This window comes from Dipodomys merriami, unplaced genomic scaffold, assembly GCF_024711535.1.
Source record: "Dipodomys merriami isolate MVZ:Mamm:240054 unplaced genomic scaffold, mDipMer1.0.p SCAF_511, whole genome shotgun sequence".
Classification (NCBI taxonomy): domain Eukaryota; kingdom Metazoa; phylum Chordata; class Mammalia; order Rodentia; family Heteromyidae; genus Dipodomys; species Dipodomys merriami.
The window spans coordinates 344,119-356,504 of record NW_027206082.1 but is presented as its reverse complement, the minus strand read 5'-3'; the positions used below and the strand labels follow the sequence as shown (position 1 = coordinate 356,504).

General features: G+C 60.7%; 1 protein-coding gene across 6 annotated transcripts in view; it reads left to right on the top strand.

Annotated features, from left to right (window-relative positions):
* Dlgap2 (DLG associated protein 2) overlaps positions 1-12,386 on the top strand; it is a 545,299-nt gene that overhangs the window by 197,686 nt on the left and 335,227 nt on the right. The window contains exon 1 of one of the 6 annotated variants that reach the window (XM_069998338.1): positions 471-531. The exons of the other annotated variants lie outside the window; for them this stretch is intronic. The gene's annotated coding sequence lies outside the window, so the exon portion shown is untranslated. Of the gene's footprint in view, positions 1-470; positions 532-12,386 lie in introns of those variants that run through there. 6 annotated transcript variants of the gene reach the window in all.

The window sequence follows — 12,386 nt, the reverse complement described above, 5'->3', positions numbered from 1 at the left end:
CTGCCGACGCGGCCTAGGAAGTTGCCCATTTATGGCTACTAGAGCAAATGATCTCATCACAATAGGTGGCTCCCGTCTAAATGGGGATTGTTTGTGAAATGAGATTATAGGCATTTATCTGGAAAAAGCAGGAGACAGAGCACCTGCTCTCAGTAATTGATGTCCTGGGGAATAAAGCTGCACGCGCATCGAGGCGTCATCTCCCCGGCTAATTCTGTTACCAGCACAGCGCCTGCCGTAGCTGCACCGTTCCAGGCAGCCCCCACATCCACATGGAATCCGCTCCAGATCCGTGTTTTCTATTACGCTTGAATATATGGGACACGCACCCTATGCCTGCCACCGTGCTGCAGTGTGCTTGTTTTGCAGAGTGCTGTGGCTGCTAGTCAGCCCTGTGGATACTCACTCGGTCAGCCGGCTCCCTGCCTCTGCACCGGCTGGCGAGCCTCTGTGTGCACGGCTCCCTGTCTGTTGAGAAGCCGCCTGCTCTTGCGTGTGGATGCTGCACAGGGAGCAGCAGGAGCCGCCTCGGTAAGTCAGGGTGACTGGCCTCTTCCACCCGCGCCTTGGTGTCGACTTGGCTAGGACTGGCTGCGGGGAGAGGATGGGAGCTCTCTAGCACTCAACTAGTTCATCCCACAGCTGCTTGCCTCTCGGTACTTTGCAGCATGGTTTTTCATTGCTCTGTCTCACAGCCCTGCTTGGACTGCTTCTATCAGTAAAATACTCCTGTTGTGATAGACAGCCGCGGCAGCCAGAGAGGAGGGTGCCTGCAATCCAGGGAGCTATCTTAGGTGCCAGGGAGGGTTTGGGGACAGGGTCTTGCCCAGCAGTCTAGAACTACATTCTAAGAGGACTGTTTTGCCTCCCGTTAGCCATCATTCCCATCATCACCGAATGCCGGAGCAATTTGCAGTGAAGAACTATTCTGCCCAGTTCTGGTTCTGCTCTATCGGGGTGGCCACAGCAGAGTGCTGGGTTCAGTAATCCCAGGGGAAGGAGGAAGCCGTGGACCTGCGGTTATCACGCCGCGTTTCCACATGCAAGCGATGTCGAGAGAAGCCTGGAGAGGCCCCTTTGTGAGGGTAGTGCTGAGGGGCTCTGTGCCTCTGCGTCAACTAGGATGAAAGGAAGGGGGGGCTGGTGGGGTCGCCTGCTGAGCCGCCCGCCCGCCCGCCCTCCCGCATTTGGCTCGGGGTCTGGAAGCGCCGTCAGGAGCAGCAGATTCAGCCTTGCGTGCTGACCAGCTTGGTCCTCTGCCCTGTGGGAGGAGACGGGGTGTTGGCGTCATGGGAAGTGCTGAGCCTGGATAGCGCACACCTCAGAGGGTGCTGCTGGCCAGTGAGTCCTGGGAACCGGGTGCTAACGCACGCCGGGCGGGAGGGCCATGGCAACGGGAGCTTTGTAGCCGGCGACTGGACCTGTGGCCACGGGAGGCACGGTGGCTGCATGGCCGCTGTCTTCTCCTTGCATGCTTCCAGCCATGCTCCTCTGACATGCTTTTCGGGGGCGGGGGGTTGCTCTTCCTTGTGCAAAACACACATGCCTCCTTGGCAGAGCCGGCGTGTCTAGCCCCTTTCCAGTGGAGCTCGGGGTCCATAGGAGGGCATGTGGCCGGCTTGCCTGTCTGGAGAATGGCCGGCTCTGGGGGGATGGCGTACGCGCAGTGAAGGCCTGAGCATCTCCACGGCACCACTGCCATTGGCTTCTCTGTCTCCAGGTGGATACTGACTACTTCATTCATAATTTTCTCCCCAGAGCTCAGGTGTGTTCCCCTTTACAGGCTTGGCTTACAATGGGGTGTTCTGTGGCCTTACATCTGTTCACATGATAGAATAAGTCAGTGGGCCTCTACAGCTGCAGGAATCATACTCACATCTAGCAACAAGTACTCTCTCGCCAGGACCACTGCTCCCAGCACCCTTGCCTGGGTGAGGGGAGGGCGGGGCGAGGGGAGAGCCAGGGGAGTGTGTGGCGATAGCCGAGGGATGTGAGCAGGGGTGCTGAGCAGATGAGGAGGGCTTTGGTCCGCACCGCCAGAGCCCCGCTGGGCAGTCAGGGACAAGCTTTCATTCTTGTCCTTGATTGGCGGCTGTCATTCAGCATAGCATCTGTGAGGGATGGTGTTGCCTTTTTAATGACCAGTTCACTTTTATTTAGAGTTAGAAATAGCTAAAAACAAGTGATTCATAATAACAGTGCTCACTGGAAAAAAAAATACAGCCATAAGATGTGGGCACAGTTCCTTAGCCTGACAAATGACAGGCCTTTCCAGAACCCAGATAAACTTTACATCTCATTTTATTACACTGGCATTAACCTGGAAGCCCCAGGTTCTCTAAAACAATGTCACTTACATTTCGATGAAGCTTTCTTTTTTCTTCAAGGAGTGAGTCTGTCCGTTAGCAAATTAGACTGAGTTCTCGGAAAGGTTCCATCAAGGCAGGCTGACCGAGGGCCCTGAGCCCCTCTGCAGCCATCCGTCCTGCATTGGGACACGTGTCTTCCCTGGGGGTGTCATCTTGCTGGGCCTCAGCCCCAGCTCCGCACACACCTCAGGGCGCACCCCGGAGGGACCAGGAGGCCCCGGCTGGGAGGCTGGCCTGGGCAAAGCCCGCAGACGGCCGAGAAGGTGAGAAGGTGACCCAAGGGGAGCTGGCGTTTTGTGGGTGTTGGAGTCTTGAGATAAACCAGACACCCACACACAGTGTGCTTGCAAGTAGTGTGCGCGTGCGGGTATTTCTGGATCAGTCACTCCTCCACATGCTAACTGCACTTCCTTTGTGCAGTAGCCGCCTGAAACAGTTATTCATCCGGCTGTGCACACCGCTCAGCAGTGCCGGTCTCACGCTCTGACTCAGGAAGTTGCTCACAGAGTGCAGCTCTTGCCGGGAATTTAATTATTGGGTCATTATTTTATTCATGACTATTTCAAGATAACAACTGGTAGCAAAATTAGCATTTTTCATATGACTAGCATCAAGAAAAATAAGTCACAACATTTCCACTGGGAGAATGTTTTGTGAACTGCTTTCCTGGCCACATTTGTTTAGTAAAAGCGTACTGGAGCCAATAGAGATCGAAAGCAACATATTTGGTAGGAGTATGTAGTTTCTGTCTTTTATCACAAAGTATTTTGCCTCTAACTTTGTGGGGGGGTTGTTTTGTTGTTGATGATGATATTGTTTATTTTGCTCAAGGCTAGTTCCATAGCTCCACTTCTGGATCTCTAGTGGTTTAGTGGAGATAAGAGCCTCACAGACCTTCACACTTGGGCTGTCTTCCTGCCTTGATCCTGAGATCTCAGCCTCCTACAGGAGCAAGCCACTGGCCCCAGCTGTGTGTTGGGAGTTTAATGTGTTTTGGGCCTGAGCCTCTGAAAAGCAGGTACATGCCTTGAGCTCCTCATGATTAGTGGAGACCAGCGGAGCACCTTTTCCTTCTAATCTGATACTGTCTTGGTATGCTGTGCACCTAAGTGCATTCTTTGTTGATCGTGGAATAGTTTCCAGATAGTTCTGTGAGGACGGCTCACCTGGATTGCGTGGGTTCCTAGAACTCTAGGACGTCACCTGCGTTCTCTGCTGCAGGCTGGGGCGGGTAGTATTTCTGGAGAACCTCAGAAGAGGCAGTGTTGCCTGGGCTCCGTGCGGAGCCCTTGTCGGCCCTGAGGGAGAGATGTTGCATCTCTTGGAGAGTGGCCTGTGGTCCCTGGGCCTGGCTGGGTTTGTGTGCGGTACGCAGGGCACAGGGCACATCTTGCCCTGCCACTGTGGCGAGCAGCATGCGGCATGGTCAGTCGACTTCTGGGGGTGGACACCCTTGGTGAGTTACCCTCATGGGGCACGGTCTCAACACACCCTGAGACAGCCACCAGGGCCACTCATTCTTCTAGGAGCCCTCCCACTCCATGGCCACAAGCAGCAGGCCCCTCAGACCTGCATGGATGTCTTGTGCTGCTGCTGCTGTGGGTCTGTGGTTGGGAGCCTCCCTTAACACTTTGGTTGGTGCGAAGCCAGGCAGGGTAGAGGTGCTGACTGGATCTTTCTGTCACCCCGAGGCTGGGCTGTAAGGCCACTTGTCACATTCAAGTCCTGGCCGGCCCTGCACCTGCGGGCCCAGGTCTGAGCCCTGCCCCACAGCCGTTCTTTCTTGAAAGGGTTTGAGAAGAGTCCGTACCCCATGAGGCTTGTTCTATGGGACATGGCTCGTTCTGGCTGACCTGCTGATGACCAGAGGGGTTGCAGGCAGAGGCAGGTGTGAGAGGGTCTTGAGGAGGCCCCGGGAGGGTCCCGAGGTGCCACGCGCTCTCGCCCATGCCACAGCGTGTGCACAGCATGTGCACACACACCACGGGCCAGTGTTTTCAGGCCCAGCCAATGGTGAGAACTGCAAGACTCTCCCTTGGGTGACCCATGGCTTCCTTACTGCTTTTAGGACTTCATTTTAGAGCAATTTTACTCTAAAATGTCCAGCAATATGAAGTGGCAGATACAAAGATTTTCTACATCCTCCATCCTCTCCTAGCCTCCTACCATGAACCTTCCCTTGGAGAGAGCCTTTGATATGAGTGATCAATGTAGAACACACACCATGACTGATGAATCTGCAACACACATCACAACCGGTAAAACTACAATGCACACCATGACTGATAAATCTACCACACACATCACAACCAGTAAAACTACAATGCACACCATGACTGATAGATCTACCACACATATCACAACCAGTAAAACTACAACGCACACCGTGACTGATAGATCTACCACACACATCACAACTGGTAAAACTACAACGCACACCATGACTGATAAATCTACCACACACATCACAACCAGTAACACTACAACACACTTCATGACTGATAAATCTACCACACATATCACAACCGGTAAAACTACAACGCACACCGTGACTGATAGATCTACCACACACATCACAACCGGTAAAACTACAACGCACACCGTGACTGATAGATCTACCACACACATCACAACCGGTAAAACTACAACGCACACCATGACTGATAAATCTACCACACACATCACAACCAGTAACACTACAACACACTTCATGACTGATAAATCTACCACACACATCACAACCGGTAAAACTACAACACACATCCCATTGCCCCCACCCAGAGGCCTTGGCTCACATGGTAGTTCACACATTAGATTAGCTTGGACAAATATGTCACAGGGTCTGTCCTTATACTTCGCAGAGTATTTCTCTCCCCTGTAGCTGACTTATTTTTGGGACAGGAAGGAGACACACAGATGCACAGCTGACTCTTGGATCATGAGGGGAAGAGTGTGTTTGTTTTTTTAGGAAGTGGCCACACTCTGCTGGGGTGGTGTGCCCATTCACACACTGCTGGGGTGGTGTACCCATTCACACACTCTGCTGGGGTGGTGTACCCATTCACACACTCTGCTGGGGTGGTGTGCCCATTCACACACTCTGCTGGGGTGGTGTACCCATTCACACATTCTGCTGGGGTGGTGTGCCCATTCACACATTCTGCTGGGGTAGTGTGCCCATTCACACACTCTGCTGGGGTGGTGTGCCCTTTTGCACACTCTGCTGGGGTGGTGTGCCCTTTTGCACACTCTGCTGGGGTGGTGTGCCCTTTTGCACACTCTGCTGGGGTGGCGGTACCCGTTCCCTGTTGGCACACTCGGCTAGGATGGCAGTACACATTGGCACACTCAGCTGGGGTGTCAGTGCCCGTTAGCACACTCGGCTGGGGTGTCAGTGTCCGTTAGCACACTCGGCTGGGGTGTCAGTGTCCGTTGGCACACTCGGCTGGGGTGTCAGTGCACATTGGCACACTCGGCTGGGATGTCAGTGCCCGTTAGCACACTCGGCTGGGGTGTCAGTGCCCGTTAGCACACTCAGCTGGGATGTCAGTGCCCGTTAGCACACTCGGCTGGGGTGTCAGTGTCCGTTGGCACACTCGGCTGGGGTGTCAGTGCCCGTTAGCACACTCGGCTGGGGTGTCAGTGCCCGTTAGCACACTCGGCTGGGGTGTCAGTGCCCATTGGCACACTCGGCTGGGGTGTCAGTGCCCATTGGCACACTCGGCTGGGGGAGGGATGCGGGGGGGAGAGGATGCAGGGGGGAGGGATGCGGGGGGGAGAGGATGCAGGAGGGAGAGGATGCGGGGGGAGAGGATGCAGGGGGGAGAGGATGCAGGGGGGAGAGGATGCGGAGGGAGAGGATGCGGGGGGAGAGGATGCGGGGGGAGAGGATGCGGGGGGGAGAGGATGCGGGGGGGAGAGGATGCGGGGGGAGAGGATGCAGGGGGAGAGGATGCGGAGGGAGAGGATGCAGGGGGGGAGAGGATGCGGGGGGGAGAGGATGCAGGGGGGAGAGGATGCAGGGGGGAGAGGATGCAGGGGGGAGAGGATGCGGGGGGAGAGGATGCGGGGGGAGAGGATGCGGGGGGAGAGGATGCAGGGGGGGAGAGATGCGGGGGGGAGAGGATGCGGGGGGAGAGGATGCAGGGGGAGAGGATGCGGAGGGAGAGGATGCAGGGGGGGAGAGGATGCGGGGGGGAGAGGATGCGGGGGGGAGAGGATGCAGGGGGGAGAGGATGCGGGGGGAGAGGATGCGGGGGGAGAGGATGCGGGGGGAGAGGATGCAGGGGGGAGAGGATGCAGGGGGGAGAGGATGCGGGGGGAGAGGATGCGGAGGGAGAGGATGCAGGGGGGGAGAGATGCGGGGGGGAGAGGATGCGGGGGGAGAGGATGCAGGGGGGAGAGGATGCGGGGGGAGAGGATGCGGGGGGAGAGGATGCGGGGGGAGAGGATGCGGAGGGAGAGGATGCAGGGGGGAGAGGATGCGGGGGGAGAGGATGCGGGGGGAGAGGATGCGGGGGGAGAGGATGCGGGGGGAGAGGATGCGGGGGGAGAGGATGCGGGGGGGGAGAGGATGCGGGGGGAGAGATGCGGGGGGAGAGGATGCAGGGGGGAGAGGATGCGGGGGGAGAGGATGCAGGGGGGGAGAGGATGCGGGGGGAGAGGATGCAGGGGGGGAGAGGATGCGGGGGGGAGAGGATGCGGGGGGAGAGGATGCGGGGGGAGAGGATGCGGGGGGGGAGAGGATGCGCGGGGGGGAGAGGATGCGGGGGGAGAAGATGCGGGGGGGGAGGATGCGGGGGGGGGGAGAGGATGCGGGGGGGGAGAGGATGCGCGGGGGGGGGAGAAGATGCGGGGGGGGAGAGGATGCGGGGGGGGAGAGGATGCGGGGGGGGAGAGGATGCGGGGGGGGAGAGGATGCGGGGGGGGAGAGGATGCGGGGGGGAGGATGCGGGGGGAGAGGATGCGGGGGGGGAGGATGCGGGGGGGGAGGATGCGGGGGGAGAGGATGCGGGGGGAGAGGATGCAGGGGGGGAGAGGATGCGGGGGGGAGGATGCGGAGGGAGAGGATGCAGGGGGGAGAGGATGCGGGGGGAGAGGATGCAGGGGGGGGAGAGGATGCGGGGGGGGAGAGGATGCGGGGGGAGAGGATGCGGGGGGAGAGAGGATGCGGGGGGGGGAGAGGATGCGCGGGGGGGAGAGGATGCGGGGGGAGAGATGCGGGGGGGGAGGATGCGGGGGGGGGAGAGGATGCGGGGGGGGGAGGATGCGCGGGGGGGGGGGGAGAAGATGCGGGGGGGGAGAGGATGCGGGGGGGGGGAGAGGATGCGGGGGGGAGAGGATGCGGGGGGGGAGAGGATGCGGGGGGGGGAGAGGATGCGGGGGGGAGGATGCGGGGGGAGAGGATGCGGGGGGGGAGGATGCGGGGGGGGAGGATGCGGGGGGAGAGGATGCGGGGGGAGAGGATGCGGGGGGGAGGATGCGGGGGGGGGAGGATGCGGGGGGGAGAGGATGCGGGGGGGGAGAGGATGCGGGGGGGAGGATGCGGGGGGAGAGGATGCGGGGGGAGAGGATGCGGGGGGGGAGGATGCAGGGGGGGAGGATGCAGGGGGGGAGGATGCAGGGGGGAGAGGATGCGGGGGGGGAGAGGATGCGGGGGGGAGGAATGCGGGGGGGAGAGGATGCGGGGGGGGGGAGGATGCGGGGGGAGAGGATGCGGGGGGGGAGAGGATGCGGGGGGGGGAGGATGCGGGGGGAGAGGATGCGGGGGGGGAGGATGCGGGGGGAGAGGATGCGGGGGGGGGAGGATGCGGGGGGGGAGAGGATGCGGGGGGGGAGAGGATGCGGGGGGGAGAGGATGCGGGGGGGAGAGGATGCGGGGGGGGAGAGGATGCGGGGGGGGAGAGGATGCGGGGGGGGAGAGGATGCGGGGGGGGAGGATGCGGGGGGGAGGATGCGGGGGGGGGGAGAGGATGCGGGGGGGGGGAGGATGCGGGGGGGGAGGATGCGGGGGGGGAGGATGCGGGGGGGGGAGAGGATGCGGGGGGGGGAGGATGCGGGGGGGAGAGGATGCGGGGGGGGAGGATGCGGGGGGGAGAGGATGCGGGGGGGAGGATGCGGGGGGAGAGGATGCGGGGGGAGAGGATGCGGGGGGGGGAGGATGCGGGGGGGAGGATGCGGGGGGAGAGGATGCGGGGGGAGAGGATGCGGGGGGAGAGGATGCGGGGGGAGAGGATGCGGGGGGGAGAGGATGCGGGGGGGGAGAGGATGCGGGGGGGGAGGATGCGGGGGGGGGAGGATGCGGGGGGGGGAGGATGCGGGGGGGGGGGAGGATGCGGGGGGGGGAGGATGCGGGGGGGGAGAGGATGCGGGGGGGAGGATGCGGGGGGGAGGATGCGGGGGGAGAGGATGCGGGGGGAGAGGATGCGGGGGGGGGAGAGGATGCGGGGGGGGAGAGGATGCGGGGGGGAGGATGCGGGGGGGGAGGATGCGGGGGGGGGAGGATGCGGGGGGGGGGAGGATGCGGGGGGGGAGAGGATGCGGGGGGGGGGGAGGATGCGGGGGGGGAGGATGCGGGGGGGAGGATGCGGGGGGGGAGAGGATGCGGGGGGAGAGGATGCCGGGGGGGAGAGGATGCGGGGGGGGGGAGGATGCGGGGGGGGGAGGATGCCGGGGGGGGGAGGATGCGGGGGGGGGAGGATGCGGGGGGGGGGGGGAGGATGCGGGGGGGGAGGATGCGGGGGGGGGAGGATGCGGGGGGGGAGAGGATGCGGGGGGTGGGGATGCGGGGGGGAGAGGATGCGGGGGGGAGAGGATGCGGGGGGGGGAGGATGCGGGGGGGGAGGATGCGGGGGGGGGGAGGATGCGGGGGGGAGAGGATGCGGGGGGGGAGGATGCGGGGGGGGGGAGGATGCGGGGGGGGAGGATGCGGGGGGGGAGGATGCGGGGGGGGAGGATGCGGGGGGGGGAGGATGCGGGGGGGGAGGATGCGGGGGGGGAGAGGATGCGGGGGGGGAGAGGATGCGGGGGGGGGGAGAGGATGCGGGGGGGGGAGAGGATGCGGGGGGGGGAGAGGATGCGGGGGGGGAGAGGATGCGGGGGGGGGGAGAGGATGCGGGGGGGGGGAGAGGATGCGGGGGGGGGAGAGGATGCGGGGGGGGGAGAGGATGCGGGGGGGGGAGAGGATGCAGGGGGTGAGCCCGGGGAAGAAGGCCTGGCCCAGAGTCTCAGCCCTGGGCGGGCTGGGCTGGGACCAGCAGCTCCTCTCCAGTGCCCTTCCCTCCCCTCCTCCCACACGAATCCTCAAAGACATTGCTCCAAGAACGTGTGTGTTTGCAGAACAGCAGGAAGGACTGAAGCAGGGCTGTCCCCGGGTGCGTGGGCTTGGGATGGCCGGCTTTTGCTTCTGCCCACCCGTCTCGACTTTGAGAGACTCCCAAAGATGCACCTGGTAGAAATACAGTCCTGGTAACAAACAGCATTACAGACACCTCTCTGGAGTATGACGGATGGTGCTACCCCACACCGCGGACACACACATTTGTCGCAGCTGACATGCTGACAACATTTTCAGTGGCTGGAAGAACGATGCAAGCCAGGCAAAGCTTTGTGAGGAGTGTGTGGTCCTTGGGGATCTCCACTAGGGCAGCCCTCCGGGGAGGTGAGGAGGGGCCGGGGAGCAGCCCAGCAGCGGGCAGAGCCCCTGGGGCCTCTCCTGCGGTGTGTCTGTCTGCGCACTGGCCTCTGGCAGTCGGCACTACCTGGGGTGGAGGGCAGAGGGCCTGGCTGGGACCTCACAGATCCAGAACCAGCTGTTCCCGTCCCAGTCCATGGAGGCTTGGCCCGCGGCATTTAGTACCACCGTGGGGCACGTGGAGGTGGTGTGGAGACGTGGCTGCGGAGCGCAGCAGTGTGGCCCCAGGGCTGTGTGAGGCTCCGGGGTCCTGCGGGGATGGAACCAGCACAGAGCATGGAGGACGCTGGCCACCTCCTCCCCTTCCCACCAAGGCTGCTGTCGGGAAGAGGGGCACGCACAGCCCACATTGCCCCTGCGCCGTCACTCCCTGTGATCACCCGTGAACAGCCAACAAGTCTGAGTTGCCCCTGCGTCACTCCCTGTGATCCTCAGGTGTCAGGATGACCTTGAAAACGGGAAACCAGGGTGTCGTTAACCATATTCCTGGGACCTTGGCGTCTGTTTAATTTCACGGCGGACTTCTCCCCGCCTGTGTTCATCCTGGCACGGCTCACTCTTGTTCCTGGGCGGTCGGGGCTTGTTGTGATTTGACCTTGTGTTCCTTTTTGTAACGTATCAGACCAGGCTCTCCTGGGGAGAGCGGATCCTTACTAGCAGTATTCCAATGCCCACACCAGCGGGCGGGCAGAGTCTGCTTGGAACAGAGAAATACCGTCTCTGATATTTGCACACGTTAAGGCAACTGGCAGTGGCTGGCAAGAGCCAGGGCACAAAGTAAAGAGCCTATGTGTATGTGTGTGTGCATGTGCATATGTGCATGTGTGTGCGCACGTGTGTGTGTGCGGTGTGCATTGGGCAGGCTGGTTGCTTCATGGTGCACAGTGTGTGTGTGCATGTGTGTGAATGTGTGTGTGTGGTGTTCATTGGACAGGCCAGCTGCTTTGCAGTGCATGGTATGTGTGCATGTGCACATGTGTGCATGTGTGTGTGGTGTGCATGTGTGTGTGTAGTGTGCATTGGGCAGGCTGGCTGCTTTGCAGTACACGGTGTGTGTGTGTGTGTGTATGCGTGCACATGTGTGTGTGTGGTGTGCATTGGGCAGGCCGGCTGCTTTGCAGTACACTGTGTGTACATGTGCACAGTATGCACACATGTGTGCATATGTGTACATGGTGTGTGTACATGTGCACATGTGTGTGCACATGTGTGTGGTGTGCATTGGGCAGGCTGGCTGCTTTGTGGTACACGGGTGTGTGTGTGCACATGTGTGTGTGGTATGCATTGGGCAGGCCGGCTTTGTGGTACAGTGTGTGTGTGTACATGTGTACGGTGTGTGTGTGTGTGCGTGTGTGTGTGGTGTACATTGGGCAGGCCGGCTGCTTTGAGGTACACACAGTGTGTACACGTGCATGGTGTGTACACACATGTGTGCATGTGTGTGCGCATGTTTGTGGTGTGCATTGGGCAGGCCAGCTGCTTTGCGGTACATGGGTGTCTGTGTACATGTGCACTATGTGTGCACACGTGTGTGGTATGCATTGGGCAAGCCGGCTGTTTTGCAGTACACATGTGTGTGCATAGTGTGCACATGTGTGTGTGGTGTGTGTGCACATGTGTGTGGGGTGTGCATTGGGCAGGCCAGCTGCTTTGTGGTGATGAGGTATGTGTGTACGTGTGCACATGTGTGTGTGGTGTGTGCACATGTGTGTGTGGTGTGTGTGCACATGTGTGTGGGGTGTGCATTGGGCAGGCCAGCTGCTTTGTGATGAGGTATGTGTGTACGTGTGCACAGTGTGTGCACATGTGTGTGTGGTGTGTGCACATGTGTGTAGTGTGCATTGGGCAGACTAGCTGCTTTGCGGTACATGGGTGTGTGTACATGTGCACTGTGTGTGCACACACGTGTGTGGTATGCATTGGGCAGGCCAGCTGTTTTGCGGTACACGTGTGTGTGTGCATAGTGTGTGCACACGCATGTGTGGTATGTGTGCACATGTGTGTTTGGTGTGCATTGGGCAGGCCAGCTGCTTTGTGGTACATGAGGTATGTGTGTACGTGTGCACAGTATGCACACGTGTGTGTGGTATGTGTGCACATGTGTGTGTGGTGTGCATTGAGCAGACCAGCTGCTTTGTGGTACACAGTGTGTGTACATTTGCATGGTGTGTGCACGTGTGTATGTGGTGTGTGTGCACACGTGTGTGTGGTATGTGTGTGCACACGTGTGTGTGTGTGGTGTGCATGGGGCAGGCCGGCTGCTTTGGAGCCCTCACTGCGGTTCTTGTGCTGGCCTGAGCTTTTGGGCTGACCGGTGCCTGAAA